General features: G+C 45.3%; 1 pseudogene; it reads left to right on the forward strand.

Moving 5' to 3' along the window:
* The first annotated feature begins 815 nt into the window (after nt 1–815).
* LOC135966717 (SH3 domain and tetratricopeptide repeat-containing protein 1-like) overlaps nt 816–23,646 on the forward strand; it is a 49,933-nt pseudogene continuing 27,102 nt past the window's right edge.

A 23,646-nucleotide genomic window follows, 5' to 3' on the forward strand; every position in this document is an offset into this window, starting at 1 on the left:
ATGCTGAGGTGCAGGGATCAACAGGCTTTTTCTGGACATCTTGCGCTTCTCCCTTGGGGTAAAGTGGGGCGGCAGTAGCAGCGCACAGCTGTAGGGCCCCTAATATTTGTCAGCTGGCTTACATGTGGGATTCCATTTAATGCAATCTTGGAGGTAAAATTATGTTATTGAAGATGAAGATAGAGGCTTAGAGAAGTTAAGAAAATTGTTCAAGGTCACATCATTTGTTTTGTTTCGTTTTGTTTTTGAGACAGTTTTGCTGTTCTTGCCCAGGCTGGAGTGCAATGGTGCGATCTCGGCTCACCACAACCTCTGCTTCCCAGGTTCAAGTGATTCTCCTGCCTCAGCCTCCCGAGTAGCTGGGATGACAGGCATGCGCCACCACGCCACGCTGATTTTGTATTTTTAGTAGGGATGGGGTTTTTCCGTGTTGGTTACGCTGGCCTTGAACTCCCAACTTTGGGTGATCCACCCAACTCAGCCTGCCCAAGTGCTGGGATTACAGATGCGAGCCACCACGCCTGGCCAAGGCCATGTAATTTCTTAAGTTGAAAGATGAAGTACTGGATGAACTCAGAAGTTTGACTTCAAGGCCCTTGATCTTTCCATAACACGCGGTTCCTTCCCTGGTTGGTGGGAGTGACTGAAGAACTGAAGGAAGCTGTGTTTTGTGGAAAGAGGACCTGAGGGGTGTATGGTCTTTCCAGGCTTGGAATCTGCCATGCTGGGCTTCTGAATTGTATAACTTGACCATATAGAAAGAAGCCCCTCATTTAAGACTTATTCTTTGGGGAAAATGAAGGAAAGCCGCCCACATGAGACAGGCAGAGGCGACTTTCTCAGAGTTGCTGTGGCAAGAGAGTCGGCACCGTCACTTGCGTGTGGCAGAGACTGACATGCAAGTGAGTGGCGGATGAGGAGTGAGGAAGCTTCAGAATGGAAAGAACGGCCCCCAGTGGAGGCTGTTGTGGGGGTTGGAGGCGGCTGTACAGAAGTGGGGTGTCCTATGTGATTGGGTAGGGGCATATTTGACTTTCTCTGAATGATCCTAACTGGAAACACTGGGCCAAAATTAGGGTGGCTGTCAGTTTTGAGTCAAGTCCTGGTCACCTGGGACAGAGTTGTGGTTTAGTTTCTGGGTTGTGGAGAGAGAGCAGTCTGGCTTCCTGTCTGATGTGCTAGCCTGGCTGGCCTCCTGGCTGTTGACTGTAGATAGGGGATTGGTTTCCTGGGTGGGCAGCTACAGGTTGTGATCTGAGTTCTGTCTTTATACATATGATCAGGCATGGTCTGTTTGTATATTCAGTCCCTCATTTTTCTTGTCAGTAAAAATATCAAGTGACAAATTGGATACATTGGGAAGATTTTAGATGTCTGTGTCCCCTGGAGGAAGTTTTCACATTCACATTGAATCAATGAATATAAACAATGGGGCTATTTATCTTGAAGATTTAAAAGAGGAAATCTTCAACAATACTACCTCGGCGCCATTGCCTCTCTGTCCATCGTTAGGGAATGTGTTTTTATGCACCGCCGGCTCATCGTCCACCAGTTTGTGGTTGATCCAGTTCTCTATACGTCTTACCTTATGTGTATTTCATTGTTTGCTAGTGTTACCTTTCCCCTTCATCAGTGTAGTTTATTTGTGTAGCCTCTGTTGATAGGAAGTTATTTGTGGAATTTGTGAATGGAAGGGACCTTGGAGGTCTGCTAAGTCAACCAAGTGATTTTAGAGATAAACGGAAATACAGGGAAATGTTCCAGCTTTTTTGGTGGCAAAACCAGGAATAGAAAGCAGTGTTCTTTGTGCCACAATGTCATTGAAAGACAGCTCAATGTGGGCCTAAAATGCAGAGTAACTAACTTTCATTTATCTCTGCTTCTGACTCTTGTTATCAGACATTTTAAATTGACCTAAATGTGTTAGCAGAAATATGAAAAGTCCTGACTTGTTTACATATAAGGTACTTTGTCGCCTACTCATTTGGTTGTTTTTTTCAACAGGATTGAAAAGACATTGTTATAAACTGAATGTTTATGTCTCCCCCAGATTCTTGTACTGGAGCTCTAACTGCCTGTGTGATGGTATTAGGGGGTAGGACCTTTGGGAGGTGATTAGGGTTAGATGAGGTCATGAGCATGGGCCCTGGTCTGACAGGATTAGTGCCCTTAGAAGAAGAGAAACCAGGCCGGGTGTGGTGGCTCACACCTGTAATCCCAGCACTTTGGGAGTCCGAGGTGGGCAGATCACGAGGTCAGGAGATTGAGACCATCCTGAAATCCTGTTTCTACTAAAAATACAAAAATTAGTTGGGTGTGGTGGCATGTGCCTGTAATCCCAGCTCCTCGGGAGGCTGAGGCAGGAGAGTTGCTCGAACCAGGCAGTCGGAGGTTGCAGTGAGCTGAGATTGTGCCACTGCACTCCAGCCTGGTGACAGAGTGAGATACTTTCTCAAAAATAAAAAGAGAAAGCAGAGAGCTTGCACTGCCCTGGTGTGAGGAAACAAGAAGAAAGGTGGCTGTCTGCAAGCCAGGAAGAGGTCCCTGTCCTGGAACTTAGTTGGCCGACACTTTGATCTTGGACTTCCAGCCTCCAGAGCTGTGAGAAATAAACTAATGTTTAAACCACACAGCCTATGGTGTTTTTGATGGTATTTGCCTACGGTATTATGGCCATCTGATTTGACTGATACAGAGATGGTTCCAGAATACTGTAGCCTGTATCTGAGTTGGTGATGCCATGAAAATAAATGTGGTAGTTCATTTCTTTATATAAAGATAACGCTGTGAGCCCAGGGCCTTTGCTCATGTCTTAGTTGAGTCTTGTTTTCTTATAATAGCTTCCTAATTTCTCTTTTCCCCTTCTAATTTATATTATATAGCTGGATTAAATCATATATGGTATGATTTTATACTTTATGTCTGTACAAACTTGTAGTGATTTTATTTCATTTCATTTGATTTTTGAGACATGCCCTTGCTCTGTTGCTCAGGCTGGAATGCAGGCGTGCCATGACAGCTCACTGTAACCCTAAATTCCTGGGCTCAAGTGATCCTCCCGCCTCAGCCTCCTGAGTAGCTGGGACTACAGGTGTGCTATCCTGCCTAGCTAATTTTTAAATTTTTTGTAAGGACAGAGTCTTGCCGTGTTGTCCAGAATGGTTTCAAACTCCTGGCCTCAAGCAGTCCTTTCGCTCAGCCTCTCAAAGCACTGGATTACAGGCATGAGCCGCCACACCCGGCCCAGTGATTTTTCATTGTTAAGATCAAGGACGGGTTCCCTGGCTTGGCATTCAAGGCTCATGATCAGGGCGTGATATGCAAGTTTGGGTTTCAGTGGTTCCATTCCCGCCATCAGCCTTGCACTCCAGCTTGTTGCCTAAGCCCTGTTCTGAAGCCCAGCCTGAGAATTTATACCTTCTCATCTCTTCATCGTCTTCGCCTATGTTCTTATCTCCATCTGGGCCATGGTCTTCGCCTATGTTCTTATCTCCATCTGGGATATCGTCTTTGCCTATGTTCTTATCTCCATCTGGGACATCGTCTTCGCCTATGTTCTTATCTCCATCTGGGACATCATCTCCACACTTCTGCCTCTTTAAATCTTCTCCATCCTTCAAGACTTGAAATACTCACTTCCTTTACATGATCCCCGCTCTGACATCCAAGCTAGAATTAATCTTTCTTCCTTTGAACTCTGATAGTGCCTGTTTTTCATCCTTTAATTATACAGCAGTTCTGTGTGTTAGATATTATTTTCCCAGTTTTTCATAGTTACTTTGAAAATATTTGCTGTAGTCATATATTTTGAATATGTAATATGAGCGACACTCAAAACGTACTGGAGAGTGAAAGGCAGTCCTACTCCCATCACTGCCCTGTGACCACTGTTGCCAGTTTTTGTTTGTTTGTTTGTTTTTCCAAGGCAGAGTCTTGCTCTGTCACCAGGATGGCGTGATCTCGGCTCACTGCAACCTCCGCCTCCCGGGTTCAAGCGATTCTCCTGCCTCAACCTCCTGTGTAGCTGGGACTACAGATGTGCTCCACCACGCCCAGATAATTTTTGTGTTTTCAGTATAGACGAGGTTTCACCATGTTGGCCAGGATGGTTTGGATATCTTGGCCTCGTGATCCACCTGCCTCAGCCTCTCAAAGTGCTGGGATTACACGCATGAGCCACTGTGCCCAGCATATGTGTCTTGTTTTTAAAAACACAGATGTTGGCATAAGATAAACACGGTTCTCCACCAGTTCCCCACTGGTAAGTATTTAGGTTGTTCCCAACCGTTTGGATTAATCAATGCTGAGTTGTACATAATTCTTGCATATTTGCGTGAATATGTTCATAGGATGCATTGCTAGAAATGGAATTGTGGGATCCAGGGTTCTGCGCATTTTAAATATTGATGGGTGTTGCCGGATTCCCTTCCGTTAGGGCCATACCGTTATCTTACTGTCAATGTGTAAGGGCGCCTATTTCTATTTCCTTGCCAACAGTTTCTTCTCAGCTGTTTTCTTTGACATCACATACACACAAAAATAGCCCACTTGTTCCAAAAACATGGACATTTTACATTTCTACTTAAAGTGTGCGCACACTGACTGAAGCTCTGTGTTGCAGTGATGTGTGCTGCTAGGATTGTGGCTCTGTTTTGAATTTGCTAGCCAGGCTATGGCTTTCCAGTCAGGTATTTCTTGTTTTGTTCATGCTGTTGCTGTCCTTGGGCTGTGTGAATTTACCTCCACTGCCCAGCCAGATTTCCTTTCCGGTGGACGGGCTTAGTGTCTCATCCGGCAGCCCTGTTTCCTAGTGACCTGGGCCGAATGTCTCATCTGGCAGCCCCGTTTCCTGGTGACCTGGGCCGAGTGTCTCATCCAGCAGCCCTGTTTCCTGGTGATCTGGGCCGAGTGTCTCATCCAGCAGCCCTGTTTCCTGGTGATCTGGGCGGAGTGTCTCATCCGGCAGCCCTGTTTCCTAATGACCTGGGCCGAGTGTCTCATCCGGCAGCCCTGTTTCCTGGTGACCTGGGCCGAGTGTCTCATCCGGCAGCCCTGTTTCCTGGTGATCTGGGCCCCGTGTCTCATCTGGCAGCCCTGTTTCCTGGTGATCTGGGCCGAGTGTCTCATCTGGTAGCCCTGTTTCCTGGTGATCTGGGCCGAGTGTCTCATCTGGCAGCCCTGTTTCCTGGTGATCTGGGCCGAGTGTCTCATCTGGCAGCCCTGTTTCCTGGTGATCTGGGCTGAGTGCCTCCATGAGAACTTGCACCCATCTTCTCCAGGAGTGCATCTTTTCACAGCAAGCAAAACATTTTCATCACTTTTCTAGTGGGAGAGGCACTAGTTCTTTTCTGGGCATCAGGAGACCTGAGTTTGTTCTGGTTCAAGCAACAGCTGGTGAGTTACCAAAGACAAGTCGCATCTGGTCCCTAGTCCTTTGCTTTATAAGTAGAATCACAGTCCGAGTGGACATCACTGCCCTGGTCTCTATGCGGGGCTGAGTGTTGTGGGGATGATGGCTAAGTGTCAGGGTGCATTTCCACCACTAGGGGATTACAGGCCAGCCAAAGACACAGGAGGAAAGCTAACAGCCCCGGGCAGGTACACAGAACCAGAGGAGTTTGGAAGGGTGGTTCCAAGCTCCGTGGTGTGATTGATGTGATCACAATAAACATTTAATCTCTAAGTCTTTGGCCATCGGATCAAGAGAAGAGAGAGCTGGTGTTGAGTTGTAGTGAGAGGTGCGTGGTTCGTGTGCCTGCTGAGCCTGGCTTGGACTCAATTCCATTGAGTCCCATTCCATTTTACCTTCTGTTTCCACCTTTTTCATCCTCTTGCTTGTTTCTCCGGGAAAAAATTGAAACAAATTCCTTTCAAAAACTTTACAAAAGCCATGGATGCTTATTGAAAATAGTTCAAATGATATGGAAGACAGAAAGATAGTGAGTGTTTTTCTGTTGTGTGTTTGGATGAATGTGTCTTTGGGGTAGTCATTATTAACACTGGGTGTATTTCCTTCCAGATCTTTTCCAGTGTACCTACAAATATATATGTACACTTTGTAAAACACAAAATAGTGCCTGATAAACACTGAGTCCCCCTACTCCCACTGCGCAGTCTACATGGACATCCTTTCATGGTGATACGATGAGACCTGATCGACTCCTTTTGTTCGCTGGACTGCTAGGTACTAATAGCTACAGACAACTCACCTTCAGTGGACGTTTGCCATGTGACAGGGTCTGTGCTCCAGGCAGACTACATGAAGTGGATCTTAAGGCTTTTTACAACAATGCTATGGGTGAACGCAGTAATTGTTAACATTTTGCAAATGATAGGATTGCAGTAGAGAGAAGCAAAGCTGCTTGCTCAAACTCATGGCACGATTCCCAACAGAGAGAGAGAACACTTTTAAAACAATTGTTGTTATAGTCAGGTGATTTATGATCATTTGAAGAAATAGTGCATTCAGTGAATACATTTCAGGGTCTGGTAGAGTCTGGGAGCTGTTCCTGAAAATGCACTGGGCTAGAGGTAAGGGAGCGGTCCATTGGCCCTGGGCCCCTAGTGCAAGGAGGGAGGTGCCGGGGAGAGGGGGCATGGAGAGGAGGTCTCTGAACAAACCTTGCAACGTCCATTTCTGCTGAGTCTGGTTCGAGGTGTGGCTCTTGACATGTACACTTTTCAGAGATACTTGGTTTCGATTTTTATCATGGTTCACCTGAGCAGCAATGGTTTCGAACTGCCTGGAGATGTGGTCTGGCAGGCCAGTGCTATGCCCATCCTTCCCGCTCCTGCAGGAGGGGAGTCATCCTGGGACTAGAGGGCTGCGCCTGTAATCAGCTATCTCATAATAAGTGGATTTGATGCTGGTTTCGCTAGGTCAGGAAATTTCCCATTTGGAAGGAAAACTGATACTTGTTTTTGGGTTTTGCTGAGGAGCCACAGGGTTTAGAACAGAGACTGGAAGTTTGTTGAGACCCACGTGAGTGCACTCAAACATCTTCCATGAAACATGGAAATAAACAGTGTTCCAGAGAGGTTCCTGGCTTTGGGATATAAATATTTCTGTAACAGAATGGCACTGGATGTCTGCTGTATTTTTTTCTCTGCTATTTTGGCAAGTTTTATTTGGGTGTGTGTCTCCTGTACAGAAGGTATGACATCAGTTTTTGCCACCAAGTATTTACAGCCGTTGGTTACCTCCTATGTGGGTCACTTTTGTGCCGTGGTTTCTTTGAGGAAATTGTAGGTCTCCTACCCAAAGCACATTGCCCATTTCAAGGTGCTCCTGGTTTCTGAACACCTGTGGCAGTGCCTTCCATGTGGGTGAAGCCCGCCGAGAAAGTACCCCCCCCTCCAGGAGGTGGGGACTGGTGATTGCCTGAGTGAGGAGGCCAGGGATGAGCCCTGGACTAGAACTTGTGACCGGCTGCTTTTCCTTCCCCTCATCTCCCTCCTATTTTTCTACCACCCCCACTTTTTAAAAATTTCTTATAAAAAATTAAGCAAGTATTTTGGTTTCCTTTATTCGCTATTCCTTGCTAATCGTATGCAGAATGAGCCTGGGAAAGTGGAAAGGAAAGTTGTACTTAGCTTCAGATGATCCTACCAGCCCCGCATTGAGGGGCTTCCGCCAGGTGGCATTGTCAAGTGGCGTTGTGGAGGTCCTCCTTTCAGTCCTCAGCGTTAACCAGCAGAGGCAGGTGGCACTTATTCCTGGTTAATGTTGAGGAAGTTGAGCTCAAAGTGGCTAAGGGAACTTCCCAAAGTCACATAGGAAGTAGCAGAGTAGAACCAAACACAGATTGTCTCTGAATCAGGCAGGTCATCGGATTCCAAAATGGACTCTTAATTTTTGGAGGTCAAAAAGCTGAACAGACAACGCTATTTCTTTTTTCTTCTACTTCTTCTTCTTTTTTTTTTTTTTTTTTTTTTTTTTTTTAGCTAGGATTTCGCTATGCTGCCTAGGCTGGTCTAGGCTCAAGCTGTCCTCCTGCCTTAGCGTTCTGAGTACTGGGCTTACAGGTTTGTGTCACCACACCCAACAGAACAGACATTTGTTTAAAGAAGACATACAAATGGCCAAAAAATATGTGAGAAAAATGCTCAGTATCACTTATAATCAGAGAAATGCAAATCAAAACCACAGTGAGGTATCATCTCACCTGTCAGGATGAGTATTACCAAAAAGACAAAAAATAACAAGTGCCGGTGAGGATATGGAGACAAGGGAGCTCTTACACACTCTAGGGGGGTGTACACTAGAGCAGCTGGCTGGGCGCGGGGCGCACGGTGACATCCCAGCACTTTGGGAGGCGGAGGCGGGCAGATCACCTGAGGTCAGGAGTTTGAAACCAGCCTGGCCAACATGGTGAAACCCCATCTCTACTAAAAACACAAAAATTAGCTGGGAGCGGTGGATCACACCTGTAATCCCAGCACTGTTGGGCGGCTGAGGTGGGTGGGTCACTTGAGGCCAGGAGTTCAAGACCAGCCTGGCCAATGTGGTGAAACCCCCATCTCTACTAAAAAATACAAAAATTTGCCAGGTGCAGTGGCGGGTGCCCGTAATCCCAGCTACTCAGGTGGCTGAGGCATGAGAACCACTGGAACCCGGGAGGCAGATGCTACAGTGTGCAAGCCGAGATTACACTACTATACTCCAGCCTGGGCAACAGTGAGACTCTGTCTCGAAGGGAAAAAAGAGAAAGAGTAAGAGTAAGCTAAGGCACCCACTATGGCAAACAGTATGGAGGCTCCTCAGAAAACTGCAAATGAAATTACAGTGTGATCCAGCAGTCCCATTACAGTGTAGATACCCAAAGAAAAGGAAATCAGTGTCGGAGGGGCATCCACACCTCCGTTTCCTACAGCACTGTTCACCATAGCCAAGATACGGAATCAGCCTCGGTGTCCAACAGCAGATGATGGATAGAGAAAATGTGGTCTTTATACACAGTAGCATACTATTCAGCCATAACACAGGATGAAGTCCTGTTATTCTCAGCAACGTGGATGGAACTGGAAGATATTATGAAATAAACCAGGGACAGAAAGTTACACAGCACATGTTCTCTTATGTGGAAGGCAAAAAAGAGTGGATCTCATGGAAGTTGAAAGTAGACAGAAGATCCTAGAGGGTGAGAAGGGTGGGGGAAGAGGGAGATAGGGAGAAATTTGTTAAAGGATACAAAATTATAGCTGGATAGGAATAAGTTCTAGTGTTCTATAACATAGGATGACTATAGTTAACAAGAATATATAGTTTCAGACTGGGAGCGGTGGCTCATGCCTGTAATCCTAGCACTTTGGGAGGCTGAGGTGGGTGGATCACCTGAGGTCAGGAGTTTGAGACAAGCCTGGCCAACGTGGTGAAACCCCGTCTCTACTAAAAATACAAAAATTAGCTGGGCATAGTGGTGAGTGCCTGTGTAATCCCAGCTACCAGGGAGGCCGAGGCAGGAGAATAGCTTGAACCTGGGAAGCAGATGTTGCAGTGAGCTGTGATCACACCACTGCCCTGTAGCCTGGGCAACAGAGGAAGACTTTGTCTCAAAAAAAAAATATATATATATATATAGTTCCAGATAACTGGAGGAAGGGTATTGAACGTTACCAACACAAAGAAATGATAAATGTTTCAGATGGTGGATATGCTAATTATGCTGATCACTTACAATACATGTATTATAACATCACCATGTGTACTACATACATATGTACAGTACGCAATTATGTGTCAATTAAAAAAGAAAAAACTGAACTTAGATTGGAATGGCTATGAAGTAGCTAGCTTTTTCATATTTTTTATATAGACCCTAGGCATTTATTTTAAGTAAACTACCCTTGGCTTCAGGAAATGTTTAGTATTTGAATTTTAGCCTTGCATTTTATAATACAGAGAAGTAAAACTGTAGGCTTGCCTTAGATACAGTCACAGGGATTTGCCGTGATGACCTTTTTATGTAATAAGGGGGAATATACCTTAATTAATAGGCATACATGCTCAGTTTTCTCCCTCGTACACATTTTTAGTTGTTGTCCCGGCATTGTGATACTTATGTAAACAGTATGAGATAATCTTAGGTAGGAATCAGAATTTTAAGGTAAGAATACTTAAAGTTATGTATTTTTCAAACTTCCAAACTGGATATTTTACATGTCCATTATATAACTGTAATTAAATTATCAAAAAGACAATACCTGTCTTTAATATGGGTGATGCTCTAGCTTTTCTTTTCTTTTCTTTTTTTTTTTTTTTTTTTTGAGACAGGGTCTCACTTTCTCCCAGGCTGGAGTGTAGTGGTGCGATCATGGCTCACTGCAGCCTCAGCCTCATAGGCTTGAGAGATCCTCCCACCTCAGCCTCCCAAGTAGCTGGGACCACAGGTGTACAACACCATGCCCAGCTAATGTTTAAAATTTTTTGCAGAGACAGGGCCTCCCTCTGTTGCTCAGGCTGGTCTGGGATTCCTGGATTCAAGTGATTCTCCTGCTTCATCCTCCCAAAGTGCTGTGATTACAGGCGTGTGCCACTGCCTGGCCCATATAAGTGGGATGATGACTTGAGCCTAGGAGTTCCACACCAGCCTGGGTAACATGGCACAAGACCCTATCTCTACAAAAACTAAAAAAATTAACTGGTCATGGTGGCACCTGCCTGTGGTCCCAGCTACTCCAGGAGGCTGAGGCGGGAGGATAACTTGAGCCCAGGAGTCAAGGCTGCAGTGAGCTCTGATCTTGTCATTGCATTCCAGCCTGGGTGACAGAGTGAGACCTTGTCTCTTAAAAAAAGTTACTGGCTACCTGATTATTCATAGGAAAAAAACCTGAACTCTGCTCTAAACCTCATACCTCGTACAAAAATTAACTCAAAATGGATCATGGACTAAAATGTAAAATGCAAAATAAAGATGAAAAGAGGAGCTAGAGACTGGGAGAAACTATTTGCAAACCACATGTGTGATAAAGGACTCATATCTATAATATATAAAGAACTATCAAAATTCAGCAGTGAAACCGAATCATCTAGTTTGAAAATGAATAAAAGACCTGAAGAGACATTTCAGATAACATATAAGCACATGAAAAGCTGTTCAACATCATGAGCAATCAGAAAAATGCACACTAAAGCCACGTCACTATACACCTATCAGAATGCCTAAAATAAAAAGTAGTAACAAGACCAATGCTGCTGAGGACGCAGGGAAATGGGATCACTCACACTTGGCTGGTGGGAATGGAAGACGGTACAGCCATTCTGGAAAACAGCTTGACAGTTTCTTAAAAAACTCAATGTGCAATTGCCATAGGAGGCAGCACTCACATTCATGGGCAGTTATCCCAGAGAAATGAAGACTTATGTTGACACAAAAGCCTATATGTATCTGTTCATAGCAGCATTATTTATAAAGGCTAGAAACTGGAAACAACCTGGAGACTGCTCAGCAGGTGAATGGTTAAACAAACTGGTGCACCCAGGCCCCAGATACCACTCTGCAGTAGTTAATGACATCCGTGTTCATCAGTCTTTCAAACTAGAAACCACCATTATGTTTACTCCCCTTTTTTCCATCCTGGGTCTGAGTGGATTTCATTTTGCATTTCTTTCCAATGCATTTTCCCTCTGTCCTTTCTGCTTGCTCCTCATGCCTCATTTGAACCGTTGTAAGAGCCACCGAATTGTTTCTCTGACTCATCATGGAATCCTTTCTACACTTCATGCCCCGCATTGCCATTGGAGCAATCTTTCCAAAACATGAACAAACTAACTTAAAAGAAATATCCCAGGTAGCCTTCCAAATAAGTATAAGCTTTCTGTTAGAAGTTTGACTTCTTGTCTATAGGGAACCCCAGGACTGTAGAGAGACGGATTTGCTGTCTGCATTTTAAGATCAGGCAGAAATCCCTGGAGGGGCCCATGTGGAATAGTGGCACAAATACCAGTTCTAGAATCAGAAGCCCTCATATCCTGGTTCTAACACTAGCTGGATGTTCTTGGGAAAGTTTTGATTTCATAACCTCAGAAACTCCATTTCTTAAGAAATGGAGATGGGAAAACATACTCAAGGGATCACACAAGGCTACTGGGAGGAGCAGATGAGGGGCATGGTGAACATGCTGTGTAATCCGTGAAGTACGTCGTATGTGTGAGAAGTGGAACTGTGTGGATAACGGTTCTGGAATCATTGTATGAAAACGATGGAAAGCACATTCGTAGTTCTGCCTGATGATACCACTGGGCACCTGTGTTGTACGTGACTGCAACATGGGTGAGGCCCGGGTCAGTACAGCTCACAGTTTGGTTTTCATGCAGTTAGAAAGGCCCGAGAGGACCCTTCCCCCCTCCAGCTGTAGGAAGGAGGAGGCTGTCTCCTGCCTCTATTTGGTGGGATTGTCTGTGGCTCCTTAGGGACAGGAATGCAGGGAGTGGGGGAAGAAAGGCAGCCTGACTGCTAACTAGTCAGCCTTCCCCCAGGAAGGAGTGGAGGGGTCATTTCGTGGTAACTTGCCAAGTCTTTCTTAACCCATCTGCTCTTTGAAATGACGAGCATGACAAGTAAAAGACCCGTTAGAGACAGATGGGCTGTGTGTCCCGTGCGTTTATGGCTTTGTGGCCTCAGAGCTGCCAGAACTCGATAGCTTTCTGGGGAACGGTGGGTCAGCCAAGGGGCTGAAAATAGTAAGAGGAAGAAAATTCTCCCTCACTGCTCTGGTCTGGGAGTGATTACTGAGGAGAGCGGCATGGAGGGCCCAGCCGTGGGGTCCCTCTCAAACACACCCTCACTGCAGTGGGAATGTGGGTCTCAACCTCCCTAGGCCTCCGTGATTTTCGTCTGTCACATACTCACCTCCAGCAGGGACGTCTATGGTGATGAGATGAGGGAGCATCCTAGCACATGTGGCACTTAGTAGGCTTGTGGTGAGTGGACGCTGGCGTCAGTGTAACAGGAGACTGGGAGCTGCATGTGGACGCACTCACGTGCTGGTTGCATGAGTGGACAGAGGAGAGAGGGACGCTGTGCCGTTCTCCTTTTGGTCTGTCACCCCCGCTGTTGTGAACAGAATCCGTGAGTGTATTCTGTTGCCCCAGTCAACTTGGTAGGCTGATTGCTCAATTTTTTGCTTCCACTTTTGATTTCTTAAGAATGGGAAAAGGAATACTTCAGTTACTTTTCTGGTTGATGGCATACATTCCTTGATATCACCTTAATGCTTTTTAATTTCTATGTATTTTGGATGCTGGAGCTTGCCTGACATCTGTGTTTTTATGCCTCACCCTCGTGCATAACTGTTGGCCACACCAGGACCAGAGAGAAGTGACCAGACCGATTGGTAGCAGGGCTAGGACTGGAATTCTCCAGCCTTTTGATGCCCAGCAGGCTCTGTTTTCTGTATTGCACTGCTCTTCCCTATTTCGACCCCTGTTAGGACAGTGGATGTGAAATGTAGCTGGGCGCTTTTGGGGGTGTGCTAGGAGTGTGGCAGATGCCTCAAACTGGCATTTTCCCCTGATTCTGAATTCTCGTGGCTCAGAGTCAGTCTCCAGGCTACTGACCGGGAAGATACAGGAAGTTGTTTTGTATGACAATCTATGCCAGGGCATTTTTTTCACCCGGCAATTTATTTGGTTTGGACTGGAATAAATCTCTGATATTGGTTTCTTTGCCAATATTATTAGTGAGTGGAGCAACTTAGTCCGATTCGTAGTGCTTAGAATCTCAGTGAGTGTGTGTTGAACGGAGCGGAAGTGTGAGAGCATCTTGGACAGTGGTTTGCAAACCTAGCTGCATCTGGGGGGCTGTGAAAAACACATGCGTGCTTACTCCAGAAGAGTTGAAATAGAATCTGCAGGAATGGAGCCTGGGCAGCTCTAGTGCGGTTAAAAACCCCCAGGTGGTTCTGATATACCCTAAAGGTTGAGTAAAGGTTGAGATCCACTGATCCACAGTGAATTGGAGTCCGGGATCATAGACATGCCTTACGCTTTCACCAGCTTAGAATGGCTCTTGTGCTTTAGAACTGTGAAAAAGTGTTATGCAAACAAGTGTGGAAATAGCCTAAATGCCACATCCTGTTACTACCTGTCATGAAGTACATTGACCAGTTATTCACTCTATTCTGATCTCTACCCATTCCACCTTTTCTTCATGGAACAATAATTTGACAGTTGGTTATGCAGAAGCATTGTAAGTCCAGTTTGATTGGCAGGAAACGATTTTGGGTATGAAGTACTCTTTAGGCATTTATTGAACTCTTGTTTGTACCACCGCTGTGCTGGACAGTTTATAAATATTACTTCTTCAAACAAGGCCTATGGAGTCAGGCTGCCTGGGTTTTGCTAACTAGCTGTGTCATTTGGGACAAGTTTTTAAGCATATATAAACCTGACTTTCATCTATGAAATGGGATGACAAGGGGTCATTATCATCTCACAGGATCGTGCAAATGTGTGTGTAAAGTGCTTAGTTTGGTGCCTAACACATAGTAACTACTCAGTAAAGTTATTATTACACCATCATCATCATATTTAAATGTAAATATTAAGAGCTAATAAATTTGTAAAAGGTACTATACCTTTACCCCTTGAACCAAAGACTACTTTAGTTTTAAGCGGTTGGGTGAATTTATCACTTAAATATTGGCCTCTTGAATACCTTGAATTTCAATTGAACGTAGCCAGAGGATTTCATAATTGGACCGTTGCCTCTGGAAGTTGGAGTTTTGTTTGTTTGTTTGGTTTCACTTCCTACACTAAGCATGGGGCTGTACGCACCTTTATGGTGACTTCTGGTACTGGGGAATCAAAGCTTCATTCGCTTCTTTGGAGGAGATGATCTTATGCTATATGAAGCACTCAGACTTTGTTAACTGTGTACCATCCAGACAAGAGCAGGTGCTTCCCATGGCAGCCTGTCCTTTTCTTAGCTCTCTCATCAATCTAGCCTGTTCCTTCTATTCCTCTTTATACTAGAACTTCTCTTTGAACAAGGAATGTTGTTTTGTCACTACTAGGTCCCCAGCAATTAGTAATGCCTAGCACATACTAGGTGCTTCCTGAATGTTAATAGGTGATAATCTAGCAGAACACAAGATAAATCCGCAGGTTGAGATTTAAGCTGAGTGGTACGAGCGCTGCATTAGCAAACTTATTAAATCAATTTTGTTAATACAAGTTTAACATATCTTAATAACTGACTTAGTTCAGGAGTCATTTACTGAGTGTCTTCTAGGGCAGACATTTGGGACAGAAAGGTAATAATATATGATCCCTGCCTCATGCGCAGGAAGTCTAGTGTGATGGACAGACACGTGCCAATGGCTGCCATGGAATATGGTGAGCATTAAGATAAAGGGGCACCCTGTGTGCCCTTGGAGCATAGAGCAGGGCTTGTGTTCTGGGAACATGGGCTCCATGTGAAAACACAATTTAAATTTTTTTTTTTTTTTTTTTTTTTTTTTTTGAGATAGAGTCTTGCTCTGTGGTCCAGGCTGGAGTACAGTGGTGTGATCTCGGCTCACTGCAACGTGCTCCCCCGAGGTTCAAGCGATTCTCGTGCCTCAGCCTCCCGAGTAGCTGGGATAACAGGTGTGCACCATCATGCCCGGCTAATTTTTGCATTTATAGTAGAGATGGAGTTTCACCGTGCTGGCCGGGTTGGTCTTGGACTCCTGACATCAGGTGATCCTCCCGCCTCGGCCTTCCAAAGTTCTGGGATTATAGGCATGTAAGTATTCATCCTTTTAAATATCTGCGGGTAGCACTTAACTTTAAATGGGTACTAATTAAACTTTTGAATGACTTTAGTATGGATTGAATGACTTTGCTCGGGCCTCGTTTTTAATTTCCTTCATTAGAGAGAAAAAAAAAATGCAGGTTGAATATCCCTCATTCAAACTGCTTGGAACCAGAAGTGTCTCGGATTTTTTTACATTTTTGGATTTTTGAATATTTGTATTATACTTGCTGGTTGAGCCTCCTGAATTCAAAAATCGAGTCTGAGCTGTTCCAATGAACATTTCGTTGAGCGTCACGTCGGCACTCAAAAGTTGTGGATTTTGGAGTTTCTGGTTAGGGAGACTCATCCTGTATGGGTGCTGGATTGTCGCAGGAGTTCCGGACCAGAGGTTGGGTGACTAGGGTTTGGTTTTCACTTTGTTACTAAACAGGTTGTTTTCTTCCATATGCTCAGCTTTAGATCCCCCGGTTGTCAAAGAAGGGAATGGGCCATCTCATGTTTAAGGCCTCTGTTAGTTCTGACTTGGAGACACCTGGCTTCAGTTCATCTTCCTTAGGAGTGGACAAAGAATATGGGAATTTTGAAATTGTTAGTCAACATCTACAGGGTCGTTGCAGCCTGGTTTTGGGTAAAGGTCATCTTTAGTGAGCCCAGGGAGAAACAGTGGTTTAGCTGTCAGCTGAGAGGGGTAAGTGGTCCTATTAATTTTCCTCTGTGGTAGTGGAAGCATTGTTTAGGGTCACAGCGTCAGTGGAACTGGCTGGAAAGAGGAGGGGAACTCACTCTTACAGGTTATATTGAATGTGTTTTCAGTCACTAAATGCTTTTAATGATATGTTTTTCAGGATTTACGTGTTGTATGATTTCTCTGTGTTCAGCACAGGAAATTTAACATCAGCAAAAAAGAATGCTCTTTTTTTTTTTTTTTTTTTTGAGGCGGAGTCTCGCTTTGTCGCCCAGGCTGGAGTGCAGTGGCCGGATCTCAGCTCACTGCAAGCTCCGCCTCCCGGGTCTACGCCATTCTCCTGCCTCAGCCTCCCGAGTAGCTGGGACTACAGGTGCCCGCCACCTCGCCCGGCTAGTTTCCTGCACCTTTAGTAGAGACGGGGTTTCACCATATCAGCCAGGATGAAGAATGCTCTTTTTTTCTTTTTTTTTTTTTTTTGAGATGGGGTTTCCCTCTTTTCATCCAGTCTGGAGGGCAGTGGCGTGACCTCAGCTCACTGCTACCTCGGCCTCCTGAGTTCAAGCGATTTTCCTGCCTCAGCCTCCCGAGTAGCTGGGATTACAGGTGCCTGCCAGCATGCCCGGCTAATTTTTGTAGTTTCAGTACAGATGGGGCTTTGCCACATTGGCCAGGGTGTTCTTGAACTTCTGACCTCAGGTGATCCTCCTGCCTCGGCTTCCCAAATTGCTGGGATTACAGGCATGAGCTGCCATGCCTGGCCTTGAATGTTCTTTCTATGGGAATCTACAAAAGCCAGGTTTTGAGTCTAGTGGCAGAAAACCTCTTCTTCATTGTTGAGCTGTGCTGTGAGCTTGGAGGGCTTCAAGGCCAGCTGGAAAAGCTGTAGTATTTTATGTCAGTTGGCTGTCTTGGAGAACTTAATGAGCACTGAGCTGGAGTGATACTGTCAGAGTTCATGAGCGGTTTGAGGCTCTCAAAGCCTAGATACTGGGGTCGCCCAAATACATCGGCTGGACTCACTATTTCTCTCGGGAGTCGGGGGTTGGAAAATGCTGTGGTCTTAACTCTGCTCTTAATTTGATGGTGCTGTTATGAATGGTAAGAATGATTTCATACGTTTGCATTTTGCTTTGTAATTCACAGAGAATTTAAAAATCCATTATCTGATTTTATTCCCTCAGCAGTTCTGTGAAAAAGGCAGAGCAGTTTTCCTATCTTCTGTTTTCCCGTGATTCTCTTGTGGCTCACAGAAGCTAAGAGCCTTCACCAAGGTCACAGGGTGAATGAGTCGCAGAGCTGGGAGTAGAGGCTCAGGCTTCTAGGGACCCTGTTTCTTCCTCGAATAGCTCGCTCCCGTGGCGCTATGCTCAGGTAACGGCACATGCTCGGTTTGGTCTTTTGTAAATCCCTGCCCCATTTCGGGGGAGGTTCTTGGGAGGCTTCTATTCATTTTGGAGCATTTAAGTATCTTGTCCTCTCTCCCTCTTCCCAGATGCATGAGCATTTCTGCAGGCCCCCAGGCTGGCCCTTGTGCGTGGGGGCGTCTCCTACCTCCACATTGCTTGCATGCCCTCTTCTGAAGGTGCTTTTCCCCGCATGGAACCCCCTCGTGCTGCCTCCATACTGCAGGCTGTTCGGTAAATGTTACTGACTGAGCATCGTTGTTTTCTAGAAACGGGACGGGGTACGGATGCCAAGTTCTTTTCTGTGTGAAGGCTGCGATTGTATCATCTTGCCTTCCTCGTGTGTGCTCCTTGAGGGTGTCGCTGTGCTGCGGTCATCTGTGTTCCCTAGGGTGCTTCCCTTGGAGTCCCGGCCATAGCAGACATGCAGTCAGTGTTCATGGCCTAAATGAGAGGAAGGCCAACAGAGCCATTAAATCTGGAAAAGGGAAAGGAATTTTTATTGAAGGCATGTGAAAAAGAAATCTTTTTAGAAAAGTTGACCTGTTTCTCAACTGGAGTTGAATTTCAGCTCAGAAAAGCAGCTGTGTGCCCAGAGGGCTTTGGGATTTCAGTTTGTGACAGATGAATTGAATTCGTTGTTGTATGAATGTATTATCCTTTTGTGGTTTTATTAGGCCTTTCTCCCAAATGGAATCGATTTTTCTATAAAAGTCTCACTTCCTTTTTGAGAAGTGTAACACTAATTGTATGGGATGGTCTCCCAAAAGATGACCTGCCAGGAACCAAACACTGCCTGAGACTCACGGCCCCTGGTTTCTGCCTGTGCAGCTGCAAGGCAGAGAGGCACGCTCGAGCTGAAATCAAGACGCATGTCTGCATCTTCCCTTTCTTGACTGCTGTTTCGTCTCTGAGCTGGCCTGCCTTCAACGTCTAGGAGCTTGGTGGGTGTAGACACATTACGGTACGGAGGAGGGATATGGTGTTACAACAGCCAGGAGACTCGCTGAACTCTCTGTTCTCTTCCTGCTCACTGCTCTGACTTTGTATAAGTCACATGTGTAGGGCTGTGCCCAGTGGCTTACACCTGTAATCCCAGCACTTTGGGAGGCCGACCTGGGAGGATCTCTTGAGCTCAGAGTTTGGAACCAGTCTGGGCAATATGGTGAAAGCCCATCCCTACAAAAAATAAAAATTAAAAAATTAGCCAGGTGTGGTGGCTCATGCCTGTAATCCCAGCTACTGGAGAGGCTGAGGTGTGAGAATCACTTGAGCCCGGGAAGTCGAGGCTGCAGTGAACCATCATCATGCCACTGCACTCCAGCCTGGTCAGAGCAAGACCTTGTCTCAAAACAAACAAAAGCAAACAAAAACCCATGTGTAATAGTGGCAGTAGTTAACTTTTGAAAGTTTGAAGAAAACTTCCTAAATCACTTGTGACCATGGACAACTTACTTAGCCTTTCTATGCCTCAGTTTCCTCATCTATGAAAAATGAGAGAATATGGTACTGATCTTGCAGGATTTCAATGAGAACTAAACGAGATCAAACTCAGAGCCTGGCACCTCGTGAGCCCACACTCAGTGTTACTATTTCAACATTTTAGAGGAAAATGAATGCTAATGGGTCATTATGGCTCAACATAGTCTGTCACTGATGTTACTCATGGCATTGGAAGGAACGTGAATTCCATATAGATAGTGTGATGGAGAAAGTATTTGGGGCATTGGCAGTATTGATTCAAAGAACAAAGGACGTGTCTGTCCTGTGTGGAGAGCCGTTTCCGCTTGTTTCTTTAAATGCTATGGGAAAAGCCGTGGACCCTGTGCTCTCTGCCGGACAGCTTCAGTCTCCACGTATTGATTTGGCCAATTGTCGCTTGCTGTCATCATGGCAGCAGCAGTTGAAGGGACAGTTTGTCCTGATTTGCATTTTTGTGTGTTTGTGTTATTTATAGACAATTAAGACATGGAAGCCTGTTTATGGCAAGCTGGCAAATTCAGCAAAACTTGGAGAAACCTGTTAGCACAGTTTGCACGTGTGCGGGCACAGAGCAGCCAAATAAACACACACGTTTTCCTGTATTTTAAAACTCTCTGGAAAAAAAAATAAATAAATAAAGACATTAAACCATTGCCCAGATGGCTTCTAGAGCTAGAGCTTTTTCCTTGAAGTACATGAGTATGGCTGTCAGACATCTGAAACCCGAAGCCATCTTAAAACATCATTTTGATGCTACCCCCTATCCGCCTTTTTTTTCTGTTTGTAAGGGACAAGGATCCTGGAAGGAAAGTAACAGCTTACAAAGGCTTTTGTTACAACTAATCGTTCATGTTCTTTCTTTTGGCATCTTATTCTCTGTTTACATTTTTTTTTAATTTTTACATTTTTTGAGACAGATCCTTGCTCTGTCACCCAGGCTGGAGTGCAGTGGCATGATCTCGGCTCACTCCAACCTCTGCCTCCCAGGTTCAAGTGATTCTTGTGCCTCAGCTTCCTGAGTAACTGAGATTACAGGCATGTGCCACCACGTCCAGCTAATTTTTATGTTTTTAGTAGAGACAGGGTTTCGCCGTTTTGGTCAAGCTGATCTTGAACTCCTGAACTCAGGTGATCTGCCTGCCTCAGTCTCCCAAAGAGCTGAGAGTACAGGTGTGAGCCACGGCGCCCAGCCGCTGTTTCCATTTTGTAACGCTAGCGTCACCCCAGTGTAGGGTGGCTAGGGATATTCTTCTTTCCTGTTTCCTGGTGTATTTTCCTCTACAGTATTGATCTCTCTTTAACATACTTTTTGGTTGTCTGTCTCTACCTACAAAAATGTATGTTCCCTGTTATATCACCAGTGATTGGCACGTAGATAGTTAGTCAATATTTGTTGAATGAATGAATGAATGAATGAATGGGCTGAAAGAACCTTATTCTTCTTTCTTCTGTCACTTCCCACCAAATGCTTTTGGAAAACGCTATGTGAACAGGGATCATAAGCAGGAGAGGTTACACACATGGCTGTGGGATAGCCCATCATCCTCAGATACTTGTCTGGAAGGAGGTGGAGTACTTGAGTAGAAATGATACAAGATAACTTCTTCAGGAAATCAGCCAAGTGTCACAGCTTTTCACACAGGCGTGTGATATTTGTGTATGTGTGTATGAAGAGCTGTCGTGGCCTGGAATCACTGGCCTTTAGATCCCTTGTACAGATGGAAAAGTAAAGTCGGAGGCCCAGGAATGCTGTAGGCCACCGAGGTAGAGTCCCTGTCTGCCCTTCTCAGTGCCCAATCACTTCTCACTGCACTCCCCTCTTTACTGCTAAAGTCACATTCCCTGACTCTGAATGTGTAACCACGAGGGAGAAAATGTACTCCAGGCTCACAATTTGTGGAGAAAAAGCCCAGCAGCTGAAAATAATGTTCACAAAGTTTGTACCTAGAAAAAGTGGCCATTTCTATCATGTCTTTGAATTTCCTTGTTTCTTATACATTTTATAAACAAGACAGTAGAAGGAGATTCGGGAACAGCAACTTTAGAACAAGGGGGAAAAAATCGAACCTAGAGCGGTCCAGTTTCTGTTTTCTTCTCAGTTTAGGGCTGAGGCAATTTAGCTTCCTGTCTAAGGGACTACTCAAATCTGATTAGAAGCCATTGTGGGCTGGTAATTATCTGTAATTTTAGGAAGACAGATGCAGCACCAACTCTGTTCTCTAATAGCAGGCTTATTATTTTTAAATTTGCATGGCAGGAGAAGCAGATGGCGAGGTGGGATAAGCGTTCTGATGCTTGGTCATTGATAGCTTTTTACTTCCACGTATCACATGGGGATTTGGGACCCGGGAAGCCCGCTGAGAACTGATGATTGTCTGTCCCCTAACCAGCTGGGTTCTTTTTCATCCTGTGCTCAGAAAGATTGCTCCTACTGCAGCCAGGGAAGACAGGTTGTTGACTGGTTAGAAATCATGGCAGGTTATTTTCTCCACCCGCAGTTCGCAGTTGGAAAGCAGAGCTATCAAAAAGTGGTCTTCTCTGTTGTATTTCAAATCTGGGTGTTTAAAAAATTATGTAAGTAAATTAAGCATTTCTTTAACGGTAGTTGTGTGTGTTCTTTGAAGGGGTGGCCTGCCCCTCCACACCTGTGGGTGTTTCTCGTTAGGTGGAACGAGAGACTTGAGAAAAGAAATAAGACACAGAGACAAAGTATAGAGAAAGAAAAGCGGGGGCCCAGGGGACCGGCGCTCAGCTTACAGAGGACCCACGCCGGCACCGGTCTCTGAGTTCCCTTAGTATTTATTGATAATTATCTTTACCATCTCAAAGATAAGGGAGTGGCAGGACAATAGGATCATTGTAGGGAGGAAATCGGCAGTAAGACATATGAACAAAAATCTCTGTGACATGAATAAGTTTAAAGGAAAATGCTGTGCCTTGAGATGCATATGCAAACATCTCCATAAACCTTTTAGCATTATTGTTTCAGTAATAATGGGGAGAAACCTTGGACAATACCTAGCTTTCCTAGGCAGAGGTCCCTGCGGCCAAGACGTTTGGCCGTGTAGGTGTCCCTGGGTAGTTGAAATTAAGAGAATGGTGATGACTTTTAACCAGCAAGCTGCCTTCAGGCACTTGTTTAACAAAGACACATCCTGCACAGCCCAAAATCCATTAAACCTTGAGTCACCGCAGCACATGTCTCTTGCAAGGACAAGGTTGGGGGTAAGGTCACAGATTAACAGTATCTCAAATACAGAACAAAATGGAGTCTCTTATGTCTACTTCTTTCTATATAGACACAGTAACAGGCTGATCTCTCTTTCTTTTCCCCACAGTTCTTGATGCGAATGAGAGGTGCATTCCCTTGTAAAATCCCTGAGAATTAATAGGAGGCTGTGAGCCTTAGAAGAGAAGTTGCTTTTCTAGATGATCACGTAGGTATGATGCTGAGCACTAGACAAAGATGTTGATTGAAGCGATTTTAAAAAATTTTGTCTGAGTTCAGATTTTACACCAATATTTAGAAAATCAGCAAAAGAACTTGGAGGAATGTTCTCAGGCATCCAGTTCAGCCCCCTGCGCACATTGTCATAAAATCCGAGTGTGCGTACAGGGAGACGCATTCCTTTCTGTTCTCATCACAGGTCCTTCCCTGGCTCTGCACCTACCTGTCATGCGCGTCCGTGTGAAGAGCCCACCAAACAGGCTTTGTGTGAGCAATAAACCTTTTTAGTCACCTGGGTGCAGGCAGGCTGAGTCCGAAAAAGAGAGTCAGCGAAGGGAAATAAGGGTGGGGCCGTTTTATAGGTTTTGGGTAGGTAAAGGAAAATTACAGTCAAAGGGGGGTTGTTCTTTGGTGGGCAGGAGTGGGGGTCACAAGGTGCTCAGTGTGGGAGCTTTTTGAGCCAGGATGAGCTAGGAAAAGGAATTTCACAAGATAATATAATCGCTTAAGGAAAGGACCGGTCATTTTCACTTATTTTGTGGTGGAATGTCATCAGTTAAGGTGGGACAGGGCATTTGCACTTCTTTTGTGATTCTTCAGTTACTTCAGGCCATCTAGGCATATAAGTGCAAGTCACAGGGGATGCGATGGCTCGGCTTGGGCTCAGAAGCATGACATTGCCCTCTTCCCGACCTTCCCTACCTTTTCCCTCCTGTGCGGTTCTCTCACAAAGTGAATGGCCTCAGCCACAGCTTCTCTGCAGCTGCATCAGACTGTGGAGACAGGAGTGGTGGCTCCTGCAGGGCCTGCTGTCCCCACGGAGCCCAGTCTTGCTTGCCGCTGCAACCTGGTCACCATTTTGCACCGAAAGTATGTAATTCTACG

Source organism: Macaca fascicularis, chromosome 13 (assembly GCF_037993035.2).
Source record: "Macaca fascicularis isolate 582-1 chromosome 13, T2T-MFA8v1.1".
In the NCBI taxonomy this organism is placed as follows: Eukaryota; Metazoa; Chordata; class Mammalia; order Primates; family Cercopithecidae; genus Macaca; species Macaca fascicularis.